The sequence below is a fragment of the Petromyzon marinus genome, chromosome 63, assembly GCF_048934315.1.
Source record: "Petromyzon marinus isolate PM22_M1 ecotype Great Lakes invasive population chromosome 63, UKy_Petmar_22M1.pri1.0, whole genome shotgun sequence".
NCBI classification, from domain to species: domain Eukaryota; kingdom Metazoa; phylum Chordata; class Hyperoartia; order Petromyzontiformes; family Petromyzontidae; genus Petromyzon; species Petromyzon marinus.
In genome coordinates, this window is record NC_133729.1 from 101,489 (window position 1) to 124,905 (window position 23,417).

The window sequence follows — 23,417 nt, forward strand, 5'->3', positions numbered from 1 at the left end:
CAACCCTCGTGTGCTGTGTCAGCCTTCATTGGTGCTCGCTTACAGTACTTTCCCCAACAGTCTGTTCAGGCTATACGGGCGATCTTTGTCTTGTGTGAGGCCAAATGTGTATGTTTTGGGATTCGTCTTATAATTTGGAGAAGCATGCAATACGTTGAAAGGCGTTCGTCAAGGCTGGACCTATAACGACCTGGACCTCAGTGCAATAAAGGTCACAGAGACCGTGGCGCAGTGCACAAACCACTGCAAAGACAAAGACTCATGTATAGCCTCTATCAGGCTGTTGGGACAAGTGCTGTTAGCAAGAAGTACCGATGAAACCCGGTACGGCACGCGAGGGAGTGGTTGGCCAGCACCACACCCGGCCACCTTTGTCTCTCCAGTGCTGCTGCTTTATACACACATACACCGTACCATCCTACTCATTGGAAGCTGAACTCTGTTCCACCGTGCATTAACAACAGCCGCCATCTGCCATTGAGTGGTGGTGACGGCACCACGGCGCTTGTCACAGGCTAAGTGCACTTTGAGTCGACTTGCAGTGTGGGAGGCTTGCTACTGGTAAGAGTCCCAGGACAGGCCCAGGTGCTATGGGTTGACTGCTGTGCCAGCTGGGTGCAGGAGGAGTTCACGGGACAGACCCAGGAGCGGTGGGTTGACTGAGATCACTGGCAGAGGCAACGCCTGTGCTCCCCACTGTGTGCGTATGAATTCAAATATTGTACCGTACTTTCTTTCCTCTCCACGTTTATACAATGTTCACCTACCTCCACCAACCCGGTTTGGTCAGCGTGGTGAAGTATGGTCAATTAACCTCCTCTACAACACACTCGTTAACAACAATGCATTGAAAAGACATGTATATAATTGTCGACGTTTCGAGCAATGCCCCTACTTCATAGCAGGTAAACAGATATAGTGGGTACCGAGGGTTTGAGACCAGCGCTGGCTGACACCATGGGGGCCTCGTGACAATCACACAGCACAGTACAGCATTAGAACACGTAATTTGTCAATTGCATGAACGTGAAATTTCGTAAAATCGAACTTTGTAAATAGAGAGATACGTGAACATGAAGCAGGCCACCTCCATAACCTCCTTACATTCCTCTCTGAAGGCCTCACCTCTTTTTAATAGCCCATCCCCTTCCTCTTCCCTCCCCACCGTTCCATTTTGTTCCGTTCCTTCCCTATATCTCTTGCATGAAGCCACATGTCCTCTGTTCGGGACACTCATTCCTCGGCCCTTGCACTGCCCTTGCCATATAAATCACTTTGTTTTTGTTACAGCTTTTAAATGTTGGAAAGCGTGCCTTGACCAAAGGTGCTCTATAAATATAGAAAAGGATAGGATCCCAGCTATGACCACATCCAGCAACTACATCACACAAATGTACTATCCCCATGTTAACAATAATTAGTAACTATATATGACCACAAACCTATTGAGCAGAAGTTATTTCTGGGCAGTATTCGGGTTACGAACCTAGTTCGTTCCTGAGACCTATTCGAAATTCGAACGGTTCGTAAGCCGGCAGTTCAGTTTGCAATTGCGAGTTCGCATTTTAAATCAATATTTTTCTTTTTTATATATATTTCATGGAAGCGGGCGTTCGTAAGTCGGACGCTCGCAAGTCGAGGACTGTCTGTTTACTTTGGGTTAGATGGTTTGAGTATAAAGGAAATATTCAGATATACTCTCCACCATCCGTCAGAGCAAATCAAATCAAGTGGTCACGTGGGAACCAATACCAATTAATTTGTTTTTTTACAATCCGTCTTTGAATCGTTGGTGACCGGGCTGAGGCCATCAGCTAACTATACCGGGAGAGCCCTGCCAGTCACAGGCAGGGTGCCACGGTGACTATGAGATGTTAACTACCTCGCCTGCTATGCCTGTTGTATGCTATGCCTGTTTGGAGATTGCATGCCTCTTTCTCTTCGTGGTCGCTGGGATTGTTCTCCATATTTGGAATCAAAGTGCGTTAAGAGTATTTGACTGCTGCTACAAATGTACACGTGATTAATGATCCACTTTGTTGAGCTATTATTTGTGGCCAGGTCGCTTATTTTTAAAAAAAACCTGTATATCTTAGTGGACTTTACCTGGTAAAATAAAAATAAAAGTTTAGTTTCAGTAGCCGGGGTTGAACCTAGCTTCTCAATGGTACCAGTCCAGCGCTGATCTTTGAGCAACCTGGCTACCTCTCTAATTGTCGACACGACGACTATGCGATGTGGCATTATTTCAAGCGGTTGGTGCATACGCATTTATTTATTTGGATGTGGCAATGCTAAAGTGAGTGGTGCAGTATTGATTAGCGCGCTAAACTGTGAACCCAGCGATATGTAGATTTGGAGGTTGGTTTACTCCAGATACGAATGCAAATTACACCAACGACCGAGTTCAAACGGCTGGAAGTCGTGTGGGGCGCTGTTGCGCAATCTGTAGGTGGCAGGCTGTCTCAATCGCCCGGAGGGGTGATTCATTGCAGGGCTGCGCCACTATCTCTATGCAAGCAGTCGAGAATACATGACTGATAACGGCTTGCAAAAGTTCAGTAAACTATATTTGTGCAAAGTAAAAAACAATAGGCAATAAAGTGTATATAATCAGTACGTGCCGTGTTACCACATTGTATGTTAATTTACTTAAATAGCATCGTGCAAATATATTCTCCTACAAACGAACTCTATTCTCATTGCCATGAACTAAAACGTAATCTTGTCAAGTTTAACAAAAGCTATAAATCGCGACGTTATAAACTAAAAATAACCTTTGGGATTTATTGTCAAGCAGAGGAGTGTAACCTACATTCATCTGGGGGGGATGGGGGAGGAGTGCACGTTTTACCACTCACCACCAACGCCTTCGTGCTGTTCCACGTTTCAGACACCATGGGACCAGCCCGACAACGCATCCACCAGAAAGGCGCAGAGCTTAACGTGTGCGTAACCACTATACGCGCCCAGCGAAGCGTGGACCTGAAAGGTTTGGATCGATCATTAAGCGTTTGGTAAGTGACCTGTTGACCAAGACACTACCGTCCTCAGAAGGTGCAAGGGAATTCACAGTTTTATTTACCAGTTAAACTCAACTGTGCTCTTAGCTCTTGTTCATAGGCGAGCTGGTCACACGTAATGATAGCTGATGATCGCAGTAGCTGATATCATCACACGTGAGAATTTATAACAGCAGTCTAATCATCTGAACCAAGGAACCCAGATAAAAACCCAAGCTCCGACCAACACAGCGAGAGCACACGCCGACTCCAAAAGTATAACAGAGGCACCGCCAGGGTCCAGCATTGAACCCATGACCTCCTGTGTACCGATCGAGGGAGATAACATCTTCTCAGCGGCAAATAGCAGCGAAACATTGCCTTAGCATTAAAATTATGGATTCACATCTCCAATACAATATTTTAGGGAAACTATCTGAACGTGGTGCTCTTGATGGATGACTGCTTCTTCTCTGTCTTGTTTTATTTATCCACACAGTCTCAATGTAACTCTACATCTCTGTAAATAAACCACATTATACATATCAATCTAGCGTCCACGCAACGATCCCCTCCCCCTAGCCCACACACCCCCTCTTCCCCCCCCCCTTGCCCCGCCCCCCTTTCTTACCTAGAAACCTCTTACCATGGCATCTCTCTCCCACTCCAGTAGAAAAAACTTCTTGCTGTTGGGTTTCCCACCTGATGATGATTGCTTGTGTTGCAATAGAAACGTCGTAATTTATTTTATTTTATACCTACGTGACTTTACCGAAAGAACCAAAGAGTATTATAAATATCTATAAATATATGTTGGCATATATATCTGACCATCAGTGAACATGAAATAAAACTCGTGTTCATAGCCCTGCACAAGTATTTGAGCCTTGGGACGCTAGTTCGACTCCCACTCATGGCCACCAACAATAGTGGTGATTATCTAAACCGGTTCTGGGCCTCCCCTAGGTCGACTCAGCCTCAAATGATAAAATGGTGCGGTAATGCAGTTTGACTTGGTGCTGGCCACCCACCTTGTGTGCTGTGCCTGCCGTTATTAGGTGCTCACTAACAGCTCCATAAGTCTATTAAAGGGATATGGGGAATCGTTTTCTGTGTTTGGTAGAGAAACCTTTCTAAAAACAAGATTTCCCATGTGGGTCGCTCGACCTCTAAATTAATCAGGCGTAAAAATGTGATTTGATCAACTTCTATGGTTAACGGGACAGTCTATGTGTGGGTGATGTTTACATCCATGATAGCATGGTTGGCTAAGTGCAGTGCAAAATAAATTGAACATACAAACAACAACAGGACGTTTCCTTCATCTGACCACTGCTACATAGAAGCGACTTCTCTGTCCGTGGCCAGAAGCAGCTTCAAAGCCCCTACATTTACTTTAGCCGATGATATCACAAGTGATGTCCACCGTTGTTGTACAGCAGCCCTTTTGACTGCATTCCATTGTAATGAGAGGCTGCCCTGCTGTAATTAACTCGTCACCACACTTGCGATCTAGAGGTCGATCCTTAGACCTGGCATTTGGAGCGACACTGCAAGCTTCTTAAATCTCGCTGCCTCTGTCCACCCAGCTGCGTAAATGGATACAGCACAGTTGGTCGATCGGCAGGTCGCATGCGGTGGTGGGGTAAAGCGTGGGTAACTCCCACCTCTTCCAACAAGGGAAGCATCTTGCAGGGCTGCACCTTTACTGACCGCACCGTCATTGATAAACCACGACGTGCATGGGTCCACGTATGACATGCGAGTAGGGGGTCCACGTGCAGCGTGCGAGGATGCGAGGAAGGGATTCACGTGCAGCGTGCGAGTAGGGGGTCCACGAGCAGCGTGCGAGGAGGGGGTCCACGAGCAGCGTGCATGGAGGGGGGCCACTTGCGGCTTGTGAGGAGGGGGTCCAGGTGCGCCGTGAGTGGAAGGGGTCCATGTGCTGTGTGCGGGGAGGGGACCCACGTGCGGCGTGTGAGGAGGGGGTCCAGGGATCTGTTAGACAATCTCTCTGAGACGGCGCTGCTGAGCGTCATCGTCGTCTCCATCGTTGACGAATGCTTTGTTGTCTCGACCAACAGCACCCCTCTGACTGCTGGCCCGACGACGACGACTCCACGTAGGAGAGCACGTGCAGCAGCGTGAACAACCTGAACGGGGGCAGAGGCACGGAGGGGAAGGGGCACGGGGCGCCACGGTGGCAAAATGTCAGGAGGTAACGGGACAGACCTAGGAGCCAATGGTTGACTGACTGAGATGACTGACAATGCACCAGCTGTGACCCCTACTGTGCCAAATTGTTGTGTTTAGCTGCCCGGTGCTCTGCTTATGGATACGAGCATCGCTCCTCTACCCTCCATTATTGCTGGTGGGCGACTGCCTCCAACTGCCAAGTAGCATCTCCTCAGGAGTGGCCAATCTTGAGACCGCTGGTACCAGTTATTGGCAAGTCCACTTATCTCTATATATCCTCTTGTACCATATCATTCCTTTTTTTCGCTAGCCCATGCCATGCCCTTTTAGTCTGATCTATCCTGCCAAATAATAGCTGCTTTGCCATGCAGTGGCTGGGCATGGGGGCTACATGACCCAGCCAACACAGCCACGCTTGTGAGAGGAGTTCACCAATGGGAATGTGTCTAGATCTTTTAAGAATCTGTGAGCTCCTGACACAATCCAGTCTGGTTAAACCCAGTATGCATTGTAGGCAGGGTGACCTGAATGTTTCTAACCGGTGCAGATGTTACTTTAGACACCTCAACATCCTTCTCGAAAGAATAAAGAAGGGAAGATATCAATGTGGTCAAAGAAAATCCGGAGCTTCACATGGAATGACAAACCAAGTAGTTTCCACCCAGTGTTACACAGCCGATGAAAAGATAATGCTGCTCGACTGTTTCGGAGTGAGACCTCGGCTGCGAAACCGGAGCTGGTCATAAGCACACTGCCCACACTCACATAAAGGCAAAGACAAGGATCTCCTGGATAGCCTTAAGATACTGTTGGGGCAAGTGCTGTCAGCGAGTGGCACCTATGAAGGCCGGTACGGCACAAGGGGGGAGGTCCAGGACCATTTCAGATAATCGTTACTGTTGTTGGTCACTGAGTCGGCATGCACACACACCCCCTATGGCCACGCATGGGTCGACCCCCTCCCCTCCTCCTCACCTGTGGTACAGCATGGCCAGAAACTGGACAATGAGCATGCTGGCGAAGGTGATGAGGAACATGAAGGCGAGGGGCAACACGTTGATGACCGTCCCCTCGTTCTTCGTGCTCGGGATCTGGATGTAGAGGTCGGCTCCCACGAACTGCAGTGCCAGGGTCGCCATCAGCCACAGTGCATTGATCATGAAGTAGACGAAAGTGCCCTGCACGTTGGGACAGATAGACCAGGCCTGATTTACATTGCATTGGCCGAGTGGCGGGGGGGATGACCCCGGGCTGTTTATGGATCCCCTCTTTGTGCGTTCATTTTTCTCCCCCACTGTCCACTCTCGACGCCAAATGGTCACTTCTGTTGTTTTTGTTGTATTGTTCATGTATTTTACAGGATTAGCGGATTATTGGAACAATTAACAATTAATTCGTAGGAATAATAAGGCATAGGTAATTCAATGTCGTTTAAATCTTCTTCTACCACATGCCAAGTACGGTAAGTACTCGCTTAACGCCTGCTGTTTGCACAACGCGTTGTCGCTGGAACGCAATTTTTCTGTTATCGAAGCATCTCCGGTACTCGCGATGACGCGTTGCCAGTACCTTGTTTGTTATCTCGAAGAGTTCCTGCTTCACGCGTTTCCTGTGATCGTCATCTTCCTCCAGAGGCTTGAGGTAGTCACTGATCATGCTCTTCCAAAACTCGTCTTCCTCCTATACATTCCCATCCATGGGACAGAAGGTTCACTTTGTGCAATTGTCCAAATAACAACAACTTACTCCGATGAATAATATTAATATTGTAATAGTAATAGGTTTTACCCTTTTAACTGGCACAAAAACTGACACCTTTATTCAAGGCATCGTGTTTGCAATAACCACAACACAAGCAATCAAAATGCAAACAAAAGAGACAACTCTGATAATAATATGCACTGTCCTTGAATTTGATTGGTCCACACCCGAGACGGCTTTTCTTAGAGCCTAGTCTCCACTGGTGTTAAATGCTCACCCCGAGCCCTCAATACTCTGATAGTGCGCTGTTTTTGAGTTGTACGCCTTTTGGCGTCTTCTGGTCCAACACCAGTGGAGACTAGGCTCTAAAAAAAGCCGTCTCGGGTGTGGACCAATCAAATTCAAGGACAGTGCATATTATTATTATCAGAGTTGTCTCTTTTGTTTGCATTTTGACTGATTGTATTGTGGTTATTGCAAACATGATGCCTTGAATAAAGGTGTCAGTTTTTGTGCCAGTTAAAAGGGTAAAACCTTTTACTATATCTTGTTACTGGCAAAGGAGGTCTCATAATGTAAATGCTCACCCGAGCACTCAATACTCTGATAGTGCGCTGTTTTTGAGTTGTACGCCTTTTGGCGTCTTCTGGTCCAACACCAGTGGAGACTAGGCTCTAAGAAAAGCCGTCTCGGGTGTGGACCGATCAAATTCAAGGACAGTGCATGTTATTATCTGAGTTGTCTCTTTTGTTTGCATTTTGACTGCTTGTGTTGTGGTTATTGCAAACATGATGCCTTGAATAAAGGTTTCAGTTTTTGTGCCAGTTAAAAGGGTAAAACCTATTACTATATCTTGTTACTGGCAAAGGAGGTCTCATAATGAAAATATTAATATTCTTGGTTCTTTCGGTAAAGTCACGTAGAAGGGAAACAATAAAATAATAAATAAAAATTTAACAATAAAATTCTTAGAACATTTCGACTGCAACACAAGCAATCATCATCAGCTGTGAAAACCACAGCAAGAAAATTTGAAAAAAGTGGCGGTTTTATTGACGTTAGCACCACGTAGAGCGATTTTACAGTTTGTTCAGATGGACGAGTCCATCTATGTTCAGAAAAGATGAGGGGGGAGACGAAAACAATTGATGCGGTCTGAAAGCCACCGTAAGCGTGAACAATCAATTAAGACCCGAAATGGTGTATCAAATCCTTCCAATGATTGCTAAGCCAGAATCCATCTTCTCGGTTGAAATTGTCTCTGTGTTTGTATATGTATATGTGGATAGCCTCATGAACGAAGCTCTCATGGTAGCCAGATGGCTTGCAAAGAACCTCTGTCTTGGAGAAGTCAATGTCATGTGAGCCTACTGAATTATAACAGTGATCTTCCACGGCCGAGGTATTGGTCCTACCGTGTTTTAGGTCTGCTTTGTGTTCACGAATGTCGTTTGGTTTCTCTAATGTAACTACTACCACAGATAATTTTGTTGTTTTATATTTTTATTATTTTATTGTTTCCCTTCTACGTGACTTTACCGAAAGAACCAAGAATATGAATCCCTGCAGTCACGAAGGCTTTAAATCAAAATTAATATTAATGGTAATTTGTAATGCCCGATCACTGCACAGTTATTTGCTCGCTTTCGACGAGAGACATAGGGAGGGATTCAGAGACACAAGGAGGAATCACATATAGATGGGAAGGCAGCAGCAATGCACACCATGAGACGGTGCTACCAACAATTGCCCAAGCTCTGCAGTCCTCTGCATATAAATGTGTTCTCGGCCAATTAATGATTGTTCACATGTGGCAGAAAACCGGAGCAACCGGAGAAAATGCACGCGTGTGAGGGGGCAACATTATATCCTATACAGACGGAACAGGTGGATTCTACATTTGCTGTACCACCCGCTCCTGGCAAGCCAGGGTGCGGCTCCTTTCTGACGCCCACTGGAACTGAAATTCACGGCATCTTCTCAGTGTGTGATCCACCAACCACGTGTAGCACCAGCGTAGCCACCACCTCCAAGAATCATGACATCACTTCCTGTCCACTGTCCAGAATTGTTATCCAAATTGGACTGTCCTTGCACGAGATAAAAACTGCGAGTGGAACTCTCCCAGAACAATGCAGTGCTAAGGTACCTTTTTTTCAAAGTCTCAAAGCCACACATTAGAGGAACGCGCCACTTGTTTGATCGTCACAGAAAACGACACTCAATCAACTGACGGCAATATTTGGACATCTGGCCAATGCTTTGAACAATTAAGCGAGACAGGCAGCCGGGGGAGGGGAATGATGACTTCTGAATTAATTGAGTTGCTTAGTACAAGAACCCCAACATTAATGTAAAATCTTAAACGTAAACATCTCGATATTATTTTGATAGATTTATTTATTTCAGTAGGAAGGGCCCAATTAGCTGCCAGGCAGTTTCCCGATATATTTTCTTCATTAAAGTTGGTTGTTATCTTCTGGGCACTTATACACGAACTTGGACAAAGATCAAAGATCCTCCGTGTAGTCTTAACAGACTGCTGGGGCACGTGCTGTTAGCGACCACCTCTGAAGGCCAGCACGGCACACGAGGAGGTGGGTGGCCAGCACCACGTCCGGCCACCTTTGTCTCTTCAATTTGGGATATTTATACACTACACCAGGTACTCATTTGAGGCTGAGTCGACCTAGGAGAGACATAGGACCGGTTCAGATAATCGTCACTGGTGTTGTTGACTGAGTGGGAATCGAACTCAGGTCGCTCGTTTCTAAGCGCAGTGTTAACCACTGCGCCACCACTCCCCACAACGTATATGTAGCACACGTACAAAGACCGACACAGACATAAAAACACACAGACATAAAGACACACAGACACAAGGACGCACCTGATCGAGGCTGCACCTCTGCGTGATGGCGTAACCCTGAGGCAGGACGTTCTCAAACATGACCTGCATCTTCTGGTGGCGCTGCCACACAAGGTCATGGCGCCCTGCAAGGGACAAAGGAGGATAGCGATGTGCGGTGCACTCCCACAGAGGCTTGGGAAAAAAGTTTACCGTGACTCAGCGAAGAGAGCTGCGCAGACAGTAGTGATTATTCTCATTGTTCGGCTGGTTTAGCCTGCAACAAAGCCTGGCTGAGTCGCAAGGCTCTGTGTTCATGAGGGTCTTACCAAGTTACCATAGTAGAGGGGTGATGTTGCTGCTGAGTGCGGTCCAAATTAAGTGATTTGCAGTTATCTTTTTCAGAAGTGTAAAATTTTGGCCAATACCAATGACACATCGGAGGAGACTGGAGAAAAAGATGCCCATGCAGAACAGGGGGAGAGAATTCCTCAATCTCCCACGCTTCTACTGCAGCAGCAGCAACATGCCCTCATTACAGAGTGCTTGCCACAAATGAATCACAATAGCTTGCTAATCTCGTCTAGGAGCATTAACCATCACACAAACTTCGTTCATCCATTCATCGAACAAAGACGGTCACTGCATCGCGTGATCTAAGATGCGCAGTCTTGTTTAACTGACAAGCAATGACTTCGCCTTTAATTTTCGATTTAAAGCTTTCGTGACTGCAGGGATTCATCTTCTTGGTTCTTTCGGTAAAGTCACGTAGAATGGAAATAAAATAATACAAATAAAACATAATAAAATAAAATTCTCACGACGTTTCGGCCACAACACAAGTAGCCTTCTTCAGGTGAAGGAACAGAACTGTCGGGACGACAGCGCTTCAATGGACGCTGCTAAGATTCGCAGCGTCTTTTAAGCTAGGTGGGAGAAGTAAAGCGCCTTGACAAAGGTGTTTACATACCAAACAGGATAATTTAGCATTGAAATAGCGGTGTTAAAGTGTTGGATCAGCAGGGTGTTAAAGTCAGAAATTAGCTTGTAACTGGGAGATTAGCATGATGTTAATGTGAGGGATTAGCATGTGACTGGTCACGGAAATAGCTATGTTAAAGTCGAAGTTTATATATCAACAGAGGCATTTAGTATATGGACGCTAAAGGACTGCAACTACCCAACTATCATACAATAAACCATTGTGAAAAAACTAAGTATAAACTACATCAGTGTTCATATTCTTAGTTTTTTCGGTAAAGTCACGTTGAAGAGAAACAACAAAATAATATAATATATAAAACAATATAAATTCTCACGACGTTTCGACCATAACTCAAACGGTCATCTTCAGGTGTCATCTTCAAGATGACCGTTTGAGTTATGGTCGAAACGTCGTGAGAATTTTTATTGTTTTATATATATTATATTATTTTGTTGTTTCTCTTCAACGTGACTTTACCGAAAAAACTAAGAATATGAATTACTGCAGTCACGAAAGCTTTAAATCAAAATTTACATCAGTGTTATCAATAAACTCTATATACTCTCCAATCAGCTGAGCTACTAACAATAAGTCGTTATACATTACAATGCCATATGGCGAAAAAATGGGTGGCGGTTTTTTCTTTTCAACGTTAGCACCACGGAAAGCGACAAGCTTTGTTCAGACGGACGAGTCCATCTATGCTTGGAACGGAGGAGGGGAGAGAAACATCCACGATGCGCTGCTCTGTCCTGTGTTGCGTTACAACTATTTTATAAACTAGACTACTATACATTGCAATGTTATACCTTCCAATCTAAACTACATTGTATAATATCGTATACACAGCCCAATGTAAGCTCTAACATGTATTATATTGATATGTCTCCAACTAAACTTTTTTCTACATTACACGACTATACACCGTAATATACACTGGCATAGACAAACCCACCCTTGAATTATACAATGCGTTACTATACACTACCCTATACTTTAGACTGTAAAATATTAGATTTGTAATATTACACTGTATTATTCTACCAACCCTACTGTATACCACACTGCTGTATATTCACTATACAATTACGATACTATATATTGCCTTATGATTTATGTTAAACATTACGATGTTATACTATTTATTATTATTATTATACAACATACTATATACCATACCTTTGACCGTTGTGTGAACGGTATTTAGAGGCAGTGCCAGCGAATTCACCAAAGTTCCTGTACCTGACACCATTGAAGACTTGGTTCATCAAGGACTGCATACTGCTGTACCCCCCCTGGTGAGACACTGCTTAACCAACACATACTTCACCTGGAATGGAACTTTCTACAAACAAACTGAGGGCACCCCAATGGGCACCCCCCTATCTCAGGTTGTAGCCAACGTTTTCATGGAGAAATTTGAAACTGACGCCATCCAAACTGCCACTCTACACCCGACCTTATGGAAGAGGTACGTGGATGACACTTTTGTCATCTGGCCACATGGCCGGCCTGCTCTAGACCAATTCCTCGACCACATCAATTCCATACACCCAGCCATCAGATTTACCATGGAAGTCGAAAAAGATGGCAAGCTACACTGTGTCTACAGGAAAGCTACGCATATGGATGTTTACTTAAAACCAGATTCCCACCACCATCCGTCCCAGAAGAACTCCCTCATCAAGGCTCTATACCATAGAGCCAAATGCATTTCCGACCAGGAACACATTGCCAGTGAACTCTAGCACGTACACCAAGCTCTCAAGGCTAATGGTTACTCCGACTACACAATCCGCAAAGCCATCACTCCAGCCATGAAGAAGGATCCTCTTGAGGAGCCATTCAAAACCATCACCTTACCCTACATTGCGGGGGTCACAAAAAAGATCTCCAAATCCTGAATAAACACAAGATCCAGGTCCGATTCAACACAGTACATAAAATCCGTGATCTGGTTCCGTCTGTAAAAGATGTGGTTCCAGACATATAGTACCCGGGCGTCTACAAACTAAGTTGCCTCTGTGGTAGCAGCTACATTGGAGAAACCAAACGACATATCTCGGACCGCATCCGTGAACATGAAGCAGACTTGAAACACGGTAGGACGAACACCTCAGCCGTGGCAGATCACTGTTATAATTTAGTGGGCTCACATGACACGGAGGTTCTCTGCAAGCCATCCGGCTACCATGAGACATTCGTTCATGAGGCCATCCACATATACAAACACAGAGACAATTTCAACCGAGAAGATGGATTCTGGCTTAGTAACCATTGGAAACACGTTATAAACCATTTTGGTTCTTAATTGATTGTATTTTACGGTGACTTTCAGACTGCAGTCCATTCCCTGGCATTGCCTCTAAATACCGTTCACACAACGGTCAAAGGTATAGCATGTTGTATAATAAATAGTATAACATTGTAATGTTTAACATAATTCATAAGGCAATATATGGTATCGTAATTGTATAGTGAATATACAGCAGTGTGGTATACAGTAGGGTTGGTAGAATAATACAGTGTAATATTACAAGTCTATTTTACAGTCTAAAGTATAGGGTAGTGTATAGTAACGCATTGTATAATTTAATGGTGGGTTTGTCTATGGCAGTGTATATTACGGTGTATAGTCGTGTAATGTAGAAAAAAGTTTAGTTGGAGACGTATCAATATAATGCATAATGTTAGAGCTTACATTGGACTGTATACGATATTATACAATGTAGTTTAGATTGGAAGGTATAACATTGCAATGTATGGTAGTCTAGTTTATAACATAGTTGTAACGCAACACAGAACAGAGCAGCGCATCGTGGCTGTTTCTCCCCCCTCCTTCGTTCCGAGCTTAGATGGACTCGTCCGTCTGAACAAAGCTCGTCGCTTTCCGTGGTGCTAACGTTGAAAATAAAAAACCGCCACCCATTTTTTCGCCATATGGCATTGTAATGTATAACGACTTATTGTTAGTAGCTCAGCTGTTTGGAGAGTATATAGAGTTTATTGATAACACTGATGTAGTTTATATTTTAGTTTTTTATTAGTTTACTATATGGTATTCAGTATACAGTGTAGTGTATACCCAGTTACTTTATGTTAATAGCTCAACTTATTGAAGAATATATTGAGTACATTTATTATATTGATGTAGTTTATACTTAGTTTTTTCACATCGGTTTATTGTATGATAGTTGGGTAGTTGCAGTCCTTTAGCGTCCATATACTATATGCCTCTGTTGATATATAAACTTCGACTTTAACATAGCTATTTCCGTGACCAGTCACATGCTAATCCCTCACATTAACATCATGCTAATCTCCCAGTTACATGCTCATTTCTGACTTTAACACCCTGCTGATCCAACACATTAACACCGCTATTTCAATGCTCAATTATCCTGTTTGATATGTAAACTCCTTTGTCAAGGTGCTTTACTTCTCCCACCTAGCTTAAAAGACGCTGCGAATCTTAGCAGCGTTCATTGAAGCGCTGTCGTCCCGAGAGTTCTGTTCCTTCACCTGAAGAAGTCTACTTGTGTTGTGGCCGAAACGTCGTGAGGATTTTTATTTTTTTATTTTATTTCCATTCTATGTGACTTTAACGAAAGAACCAAGAAGACTTTGCCTTTGTTTGATGAAAATATTACCTTTGGTATGGAGGGCGAGGTCTGTGTCTGATTGCTCTGGAGGTCGACTTTTGCTCTCTACTTCTTCTGGATGCTCTGTCTGAGTGCTCGCGATGTCTTCTAGTCTCGTCTCTGCTCCTTCTGAATGCTCCTTCTGAGTGTTTGCGATGTCCTCTTCTCTCGACTCGATCTCTGCTCCTTCAGGATGCTCTGTCCCAGTGCTCGCGATGCCCTGTCGTTTCTCCTCGCTCTCTACTCCTACTGGATGATCTGTCTGAGTGCTCGCGATGTCCTCTGGTCTCGTCTCTGCTCCTTCAGGATGCTCCATCTGAGTGTTTGCGATGTTCTCTCCTCTCGACTCGATCTCTGCTCCTTCAGGATGCTCTGTCCCAGTGCTTGCGATGCCCTGTCATCTCTCCTCACTCTCTACTCCTGGATGATCTGTCTGAGTGCTCACGATGTCCTCTGGTCTCGTCTCTGCTCCTTCTGGATGCTCCATATGAGTGTTCGTGATGTCCTCTCCTCTCGCCTCGATCTCTGCTCCTTCTGGATGCTCCATCTGAGTGCTCGTAGTGTCCTGTTGTCTGGCCTCAATTGGACGCAGCTTCATCTCTCTGTCGAGTTCCACCGCGCACGACTCCACTCGGCTGGGAGGGATGATGATAAACTGTTAAACTAAACCATTATTTTTATTTTTACCATGTAAGGCCCACTGAGATATAAAGCTTTTTTGTAAAATCGACCTGAATATCACAAATTATAACTCAATGAGCAGCTTATCACGTGGAAATTACAGCAGCCAAATACTCTAATCACATGATGATTCTAAATGAGGAGGGAAAAAATCAGGGGACCCGGAGTAAAATCCACACCAACATGGGGAGAGAAAGGAATAGACGCAGACTCCATATAGGCAACAGGCATCGTCAGGTTTGGGATCGAAGCCACTACCTCCTGCATACCAGGGGAGGTAGTTAACATCTAGCCACCACGGCGCCTAAGATACAAGCACAACTAGAATCACAGTTGATAAGTTGAGACAAGACTCAGTATTAACTTGAGTAAAATGTTACATTGTAAATCCTCCTCCACCCGACACAGCCAATCAATAATCAGAATCTGTATTTCTACTGCAGGAGGAGTCTGATGAGCTATGAACCTCTTTTCACAGATGTCCAGTAGGTGTAGGGGATTAGAAAGTTAGAACATAAAACGATAGCAGTGCTAAGTATAGGAAAGATAAGAAAATAAATAAAGTATATGAGTGCAACTTGCATGAGTACATCAGTTACTGCCAATTTTTCAATACTAAATGCATAACTTGGGGCAAGGCAGCAAAGCAACAGTCCCAAACCACACCAAGATAACACAGTCCCTCAATAATATGGGACATAAACATTGAACTATCGATACACGAGAGGTAAGGATCAAAGTTAAAAGCATGGCTACAGGCTCTCAGTGAGGTGGTGGCACCTTGAACTGTCATCCTCCTGAGTCAGCGCCGAGTATTTCTTCGGATGGACGCTGATCCTCCACTGGAAGTAGTCCCACTCGAGTGGCAGTATACAGCATTTCGTTCCATTCAAACGATGCTTGCGTTCCTTCTTCTGCTGGGACAGGAGGATGGGCATTGTGCTGAAGGCAGGGTCTTTCAATGATATCAAACCAGCGGGAAGCGCACAAAAGCTGGCAGGCAGTTTCAGCTGCTCGGTGAACTGGCGCCAATAACTGTCCAAGCTCTGCGGTCCTCCATGTATGAAGATTTTATTGGCCAACAGGAAACCAGAACACCATGGAATAGACCCACAAATGCGAGGGGGAAACATTGCGTTCTATTCAGATGGAACAGATAGAGTCCATTATTGTCATACTGCATTCTCCTGGAAAGTCAGTGAATGACTCCTCCTCGATACCCACCGTGTTGGATTAATGGACACGAGTGGCACAGCCACCACCACCGTTCTTGTCAAGAAACATAAACGATAATTTTGCAAACTCCGGTCATCCTCTCATCAGTGGATTTTGGCTAACCATTGAACAAAGACAGTGACCACATCGCGTGCTTTTGGGTGCGCTTGTGCGTCCATCTGGAACTCTATTCCTTCCAATATGAAAAAGCAATTGGAGCTATGCACTTTTAAATCATTACATTGAAAACTAATTTCTTAAAAACTGCTCTTTGTGTTTAGAAACTTTCCTTCCTTCGCACCTCCAATTAGCACAGTTGGCTACACATGGTGTGAAAGAAGTTCAACATACATCTGGACCAGTCCTTGGCCTTCCCTAGATTGGCTCAGCCTCAAAAATAGCCAAATGTGGTGTAGTAAACATGACAACAACGGAGACAAAGGCGGCCTGGCATGGTGCTGGCCACCTACCCCCTTATGTGCCATTCCGGACTTCACAGATGCTACTCGCTAACAGCACTTGCCCCAACGGTCGGTTAAAAGCTACATGGGAGATCGCTGCCTTCGTCTTGGCGGGGGTTGGGGGCATATGTTACACTTTTTTTGCAATGTACGTAGCCAATCATGCTAATCGGAGGTGCGGGACGGAGCAACAGAGGAGAATGGAGCGACACTCCAAATAACGTTCGACACGAAAACAACAACGACAATAACGATAACACAAAGTAACTCACCTCCTTGGGGGAGGGCTCAGAAGGCGACTTGGTCTCACGCGTGCCCCATGATACGTTGTACATGTTGACCAATGAGTAGATGAGCAGCAGCAGGTATCCCGTGGGAATGCAGATGAGGTACAAGAATCCGTGCACGATGCAGAAGAACTCGCGCGGGTGCAGCGCCGCGGCGATGAGATGGATGCCCGCGAGAGTGATGAAGAAGATGCCGCTGGGTGTGAGGATACCGTTCTTGACAATGTCGCCGACCATAGCGAGCAGCGTGCCCGTCATGAGGAACATGTAGACCACGGTGAGCACCATGGCCACCTTAAAAAAAAATTACCAGGTATAAAGCTCTTTTCAGAAGCCACCTGGCCACAAATGATAGATCAACGAAGTGGCTCATCACGTGGTAATGTATATCAGCAGCCAGATTAAATGTCGAGGGAAGATAGAACACGTGGACTCCAAATACATAACAGGCGTTAAGGTCGGGATAGTGATCGAACCCACGACCTCCTTTATACTATGCGAGGGAGTTAACATCTCGCCATCGCAGGTGGAGACCTTAGCCATCGGCGTCACCATCGTTCTTTTTGTCCAACCACCACCACTTCTTGGGAGTTACTTTGCATTTATTCCGCACTTTTCCACAAAGTCCTCAAGACCCTGCACTTTGCAAACAACAACAAAATAATGATAGCTCATTGTTCTTCTGGGTTCTTTCGGTAAAGTCACGTAGAATGGAGATGGAATAATAAAAAAAATAATAACAATAAAATTCTCACGACGTTTCGGCCACAACACAAGTAGCCTTCCTCAGGTGAAGAAACAAGACTGTCTGGAAGACAGCACTTGAGTGAACCCTGCCAAGCATGGCAGCGTCTTTTAAGCTGTGTGGGAGGAACAGAGCACCTTGACAAAGCAGTTTACATATAAATTAGCATGTAACTGGGGGATGAGCATGATGTTGGTGTGAGGGATTAGCACCACGGAGAGCGACGAGCTTTGTTAAGACGGACGAGTCCATCTATGTTCAGAACGGAGGAGGGGGGAGAGAAGTTTACATATCAACAGTAAATTAGCATGTAACTGGGGGATTCGCATGATGTTAGTATGAGGGATTAACACCACGGAGAGCGACGAGCTTTGTTCAGACGGACGAGTCCATCTGTATGCTTAGTTCTTTCGGTAAAGTCACGTTGAAGGGAAACAACAAAATAATAAAATATATATAAAACAATAAAAATTCTCACGACGTTTCGACCATAACACAAACGGTCGTCTTCAGGTGTGTTGGTTTGCATAATTTTTTTTTAAACGGCGCATTTATTTATTTATTTAAAAAACGTTAGCGCCACGCACAGCGATTTGGCAGTTTATTTAGGACTAGTCCATCTATATTCTAAAAAGAGGAGGGGGGAGACGAATTTTTTTTGTATGCTGTCTGAAAGCCACTGTAAGCGTGAACAATCAATTAAGACCTGAAATGGTTTATCAAATCTTTCCAATGATTGCTAAGATAGAATCTATCTTCTCGGTTGAAATTGTCTCTGTGCTTGTATATGTGGATAGCCTCATGAACGAATCTCTCATGGTAGCCAGATGGCTTACAAAGAACCTCTGTCTTGGAAAAGTCAATGGCATGTGAGCCTACTGAATTATAACTATGATCTGCCATGGCCGAGGTGTTGGTCCTACCGTGTTTAAGGTCTGCTTTGTGTTCACGAATGCGGTCCGAGACATGGCGTTTGGTTTCTCCAATGTAACTACTACCACAGAGGCAACTTAGTTTGTAGACACCAGGGTATTGTATGTCCGGAATCACATCTTTTACAGACGGAACCAGATCACGGATTTTATGTAATGTGTTAAAACGGACCTGGATCTTGTGTTTATTCAAGATTTTGGAGATCTTTTTTGTGATCCCCGCAATGTACAGTAAAGTGATGGTTTTGAAAGGCTCCTCAAGAGGGTCCTTCTTCATGGTTTGAGTGATAGCTTTGCGGATTGTATAGTCGGAGTAACCATTAGCCTTAAGAGCTTGGTGTACGTGCTTGAGTTCACTGCCTATGTATTCCTGGTCGGATATGCATTGGGCTCTATGATACAGAGTCTTGATGAGAGAATTCTTCTGTGATGGATGGTGGTGGGAATCCGGTTTCAGATAAGCATCCGTATGGGTAGCTTTCCTGTAGACAGAGTGGCTCATTGAACCATCACGTCTCTTTTTAATTAGGACATCCAAAAAAGGTAGCTTGCCATCTATTTCGACTTCCATGGTAAATCTGATGGCTGGGTGTATGGAATTGATGTGGTCGAAGAATTGGTCTAGAGCAGGCCGGCCATGTGGCCAGATGACAAAAGTGTCATCCACGTACCTCTCCATAAGGTTGGGCGCAGAGTGGCAGTCTGGATGGCGTCAGTCTCAAATTTCTCCATGAAAATGTTAGCTATAACCGGAGAAAGGGGGGAGCCCATTGGGGTGCCCTCAGTTTGTTTGTAGAAAGTTCCATTCCAAGTGAAGTATGTATTGGTTAAACAGTGTCTCACCAGGGGAGGTACCTCAGTGTTTTGTCCTTGATGAACCAAGTCTTCAATGATTGCAATGGTGTCGGGTACAGGAACCTTGGTGAATAAGGAAACTACATCAAAACTGACAAGCAGGTCGTCTGGGGACAGGGAAATACCCTTGATTGTCGATACCAGGTGAGTAGAGTTTTGTACCGCAGAGGTGGTTTTTCCAGTGAAAGGACGCAGGATTTCAGACAAAAAACGAGCTTGTTTGTAGGTGGGGGAGTTGATAGTAGAGACGAAGGGACGAAGGGGTGCATCTACTTTATGTATTTTTGGTAAGCCGTATAATCTTGGTGGCCTGGCAGCAGAAGGTTTCAACGAAAACTGTTTAGATTGATCATTTAATGCGGTTGAATCAGAAATTATTTTGTTGGTTTGTGTGACGAGGCTGTTGGTGGGATCTCTTTTTATTTTTGTATAACTACCATCGTCGAGTAATTCTTTAATTTTGTTGTTGTATTCTATTTTATCCATGATGACAGTAGCATTGCCTTTGTCAGCTGAGAGGACTACAATATTATCCCTCTTTTTTAATTTATATAATTCAAAACGCTCATCTTTGCTGAGGTTGCTAGCTGGCATCTTAGCGTTTTTTAGGGTTGCAGCGATTTCAGATCTTGCTACGTCTGCAGCAATGTGACCCAGGCCCCTGAGAGCAACGTCTACTTGGGCAATTATATCATTAACTGGTATGTGTTTAGGTGTGACTGCAAAGTTTAGACCTTTAGCTAAAACGGATTTCAGACCATCGGAAATAGAACTGTTACTGCGATTAATTACGACTTTGTTAACGTCTAACTTTTTGGTGTGTGGGTCCGGTCTTTTGTTGAAGAGGTTAAATTTGGAAATCAGGTTTTCCTTACATTTGGTCGACATAGTAGCAGCTGAAGAGGCAGTCATATTGTCTACATGTTCCCAATCCGATGTGGACATTGTTGCCGTCAATGATAAGTGTGATTTGTAGAGTGTCTTGTCTAACTGATCTAGTTCGGTGCGTATAAGTCTGATTTTTTCTGAGATAAGAGCTAAGCTAGTTTTGAAAAGAATTCGTTTCGCATTAGAAGAAGTTACAGCAGCAGAGGTCAGTGTAAATGCGATTGGTATTACCCCAGAGTCGCGGCATCTCTTCAGGAAGGTGAGAGACTCGATCAGCTGAGCTTTCTTATCCCGGAGTTTGTTGAAGGATCTTAAAGTTATGTGAAAACCCTCCCCGTAGAGGCGGTTAAATTTTGATTTAAAGCTTTCGTGACTGCAGTAATGCATATTCTTAGTTCTTTCGGTAAAGTTACGTTGAAGGGAAACAACAAAATAATAAAATATATATAAAACAATAAAAATTCTCACGACGTTTCGACCATAACACAAACGGTCGTCTTCAGGTGTGTTGGTTTGCATACATTTATTTTTAAACGGTGCATTTATTTATTTAAAAAAAACGTTAGCGCTACGCGCAGCGATTTGGCAGTTTATTTAGGACTAGTCCATCTATATTCTGAAAAGAGGAGGGGGGAGACGAATTTTTTTTTGTATGCTGTCTGAAAGCCACTGTAAGCGTGAACAATCAATTAAGACCTGAAATGGTTTATCAAATCTTTCCAATGATTGCTAAGATAGAATCCATCTTCTCGGTTGAAATTGTCTCTGTGCTTATGCAAACCAACACACCTGAAGACGACCGTTTGTGTTATGGTCGAAACGTCGTGAGAATTTTTATTGTTTTATATATTTTATTATTTTGTTGTTTCCCTTCAACGTGACTTTACCGAAAGAACTAAGAATATGTCTTATGGTTGTTATTCTTTGACTTGCATTACACTGGGATTTTTGCACACAGTGTTGTAATACGGTTTTTTTTCTGGAAGATTTGCTGTTTTATCCAGGATGTTTCTGTTGCGTGTCGTCGCTTAAAGATGTTCTCTGTTCATATTGTCTGTGGTTGCACCTGACGCAAGAGCCGCATGGCTCACAGGGATATATCTATAATAAATGAAACTTGAAACGAGCCCTGTACTCATACGACTGGAATCATGACTCCGGTTTTCCCCCACTGTCACGCCCGCACGTCCGCGTGTCTGCCCTGGGCCACAGTCGCGCCTCTCACTCAACCATCATTGCTAGCGTCACGCTCACCAACAGGGACACTCACTGGTGTTCCCCCATTTACGAAAGCGATGCTTTCTTTATAAAACGCGCAAAAAACTAAATATCAAATGAATTTTCCCATTAATTTAATGCAAAAAAAAATCGGGATGCGTTTCGGACATTCCAACTCCACTCCTTATCTAAAAATATACACCTATATCACTTTTCACAATGCAAAAGTACCCGTAAGGAATCTAAAAGATTTTTTTTTACCTTTGCAGGGAATTCACCAAAAGATTTGCATGTTGAATTGACTGGAGGTGATGTGGAGGCTTTGCTGTTGCCCTGCAGGGACACCGTGGCGCTGTAGTGGACGGATGATGCAGCCTCCACGGTGCTTCTCGTTTGATCTGGCGCGTGCCGTATGGAATTTCGTTCACGCGGAAATTCGATTTTGTTAATCTAAAGGTGTCCATAATTTGTCAATTGCATGAACGTGACATTTTGTAAAATCGAACGTTCGTAAATAGATGAAGCAGGCCACCTCCATAACCTCCTTCTGTTCCTCTCTGAAGGACTCACCTCTTCTCCACCGTTCGTCCTCTTCCCTCCCCACACCCTTCAAATTTCTTCCGTGCCTTCCCTATACCCCTTGAATGAAGCCACATGCCGTCTGTTAGGGTCACTCATTCCTGGGCCCTTGCACTGCCCTTTAACAAAAAAAGTGATTTTATATGCACAGCTTTAAAATTTTGCAAAGCGTGCCTTGACCAAAGGCGCTCTATAAATATAAAGATAGAATCTCAGATATGACCACATCCAGCACCTACATCACACGAATTTACTATCCCTATGTTAACAATAATTAGTAATTATATATGACCCCAATCCTATTGAGCAAAAGTTATTTACGGGCAGTATTCGGGTTACGAACCTAGTTCGTTCCTGAGACCTGTTAGAAAGTCGAACGGTTCGTAAGCCGGCAGTTCGGTTTGCAATTGCGAATTCGCGTTTGTAATCAATATTTTTCTTTATATTTCATGGAAGCGGGCGTTTGTAAGTCGAGGACTGTTTACATTGGGTTAGATGGTTTGAGTATAAAGGCAATATTCAGATATACTCTCCACCATCCGTCAGAGCAAATCAAATCAGTAGTCACGTCGGAACCAATACCAATTCGTTTTTTTTAGCAATCCGTCTGAATCGTTGGTGACTGAACTGAGGCCATCGGTTAACTACACCGGGAGAGCCATGCCAGTCACAGGCAGGGCGCCACGGTTACTAGGAGATGTTAACTACCTCGCCTGCTATGCCAGTTGTATATTTTGAGATTGTATGCCTCTCTTCGTGGTCGCTGGGATTGTTCTCCATATTTGGAATCGACGTGCGTTCAGGGTATTTGGCTGCAGCTATAAATTTACACGTGATAAAGTATCCACTTCGTTGCGCTATTATTTGTGGCCAGGTCGCTTATTTAAAAAAAAAAGCTGTGTAGCTTAGTGGGCCTTACCTGGTAAAATAAAAAGTTTAGTATCGGTAGCCGGGGTTGAACCAAGCTTCTCAATGGTACCAGTCCAGCGCTGATCTCTGAGCAACCTGGCTGCCTCTCTAAATGTCGACATGACTACGCGATGTGGCATTATTTCAAGAGGTTGATGCATACGCATTCATTTATTTGGATGTGGCAATGCTAAAGTGAGTGGTGCGGTATTGATTAGCGCGCTAAAATGTGAACTCAGCAATTTGTAGATTGAGGTTGGTTTACTCCAGATAA

The 23,417-nt window shown here is 44.3% G+C and overlaps 1 long non-coding RNA gene across 1 annotated transcript; it reads right to left on the reverse strand.

Moving 5' to 3' along the window:
* Nucleotides 1-6,495: 6,495 nt before the first annotated feature.
* Nucleotides 6,496-10,342, reverse strand: LOC142906291 (uncharacterized). The gene is made up of 2 exons (XR_012930118.1): nt 9,790-10,342; nt 6,496-6,878 (listed from the first exon to the last, which is right to left on the reverse strand). It is a non-coding gene; the product is annotated as an uncharacterized LOC142906291 (long non-coding RNA).
* Nucleotides 10,343-23,417: the final 13,075 nt, after the last annotated feature.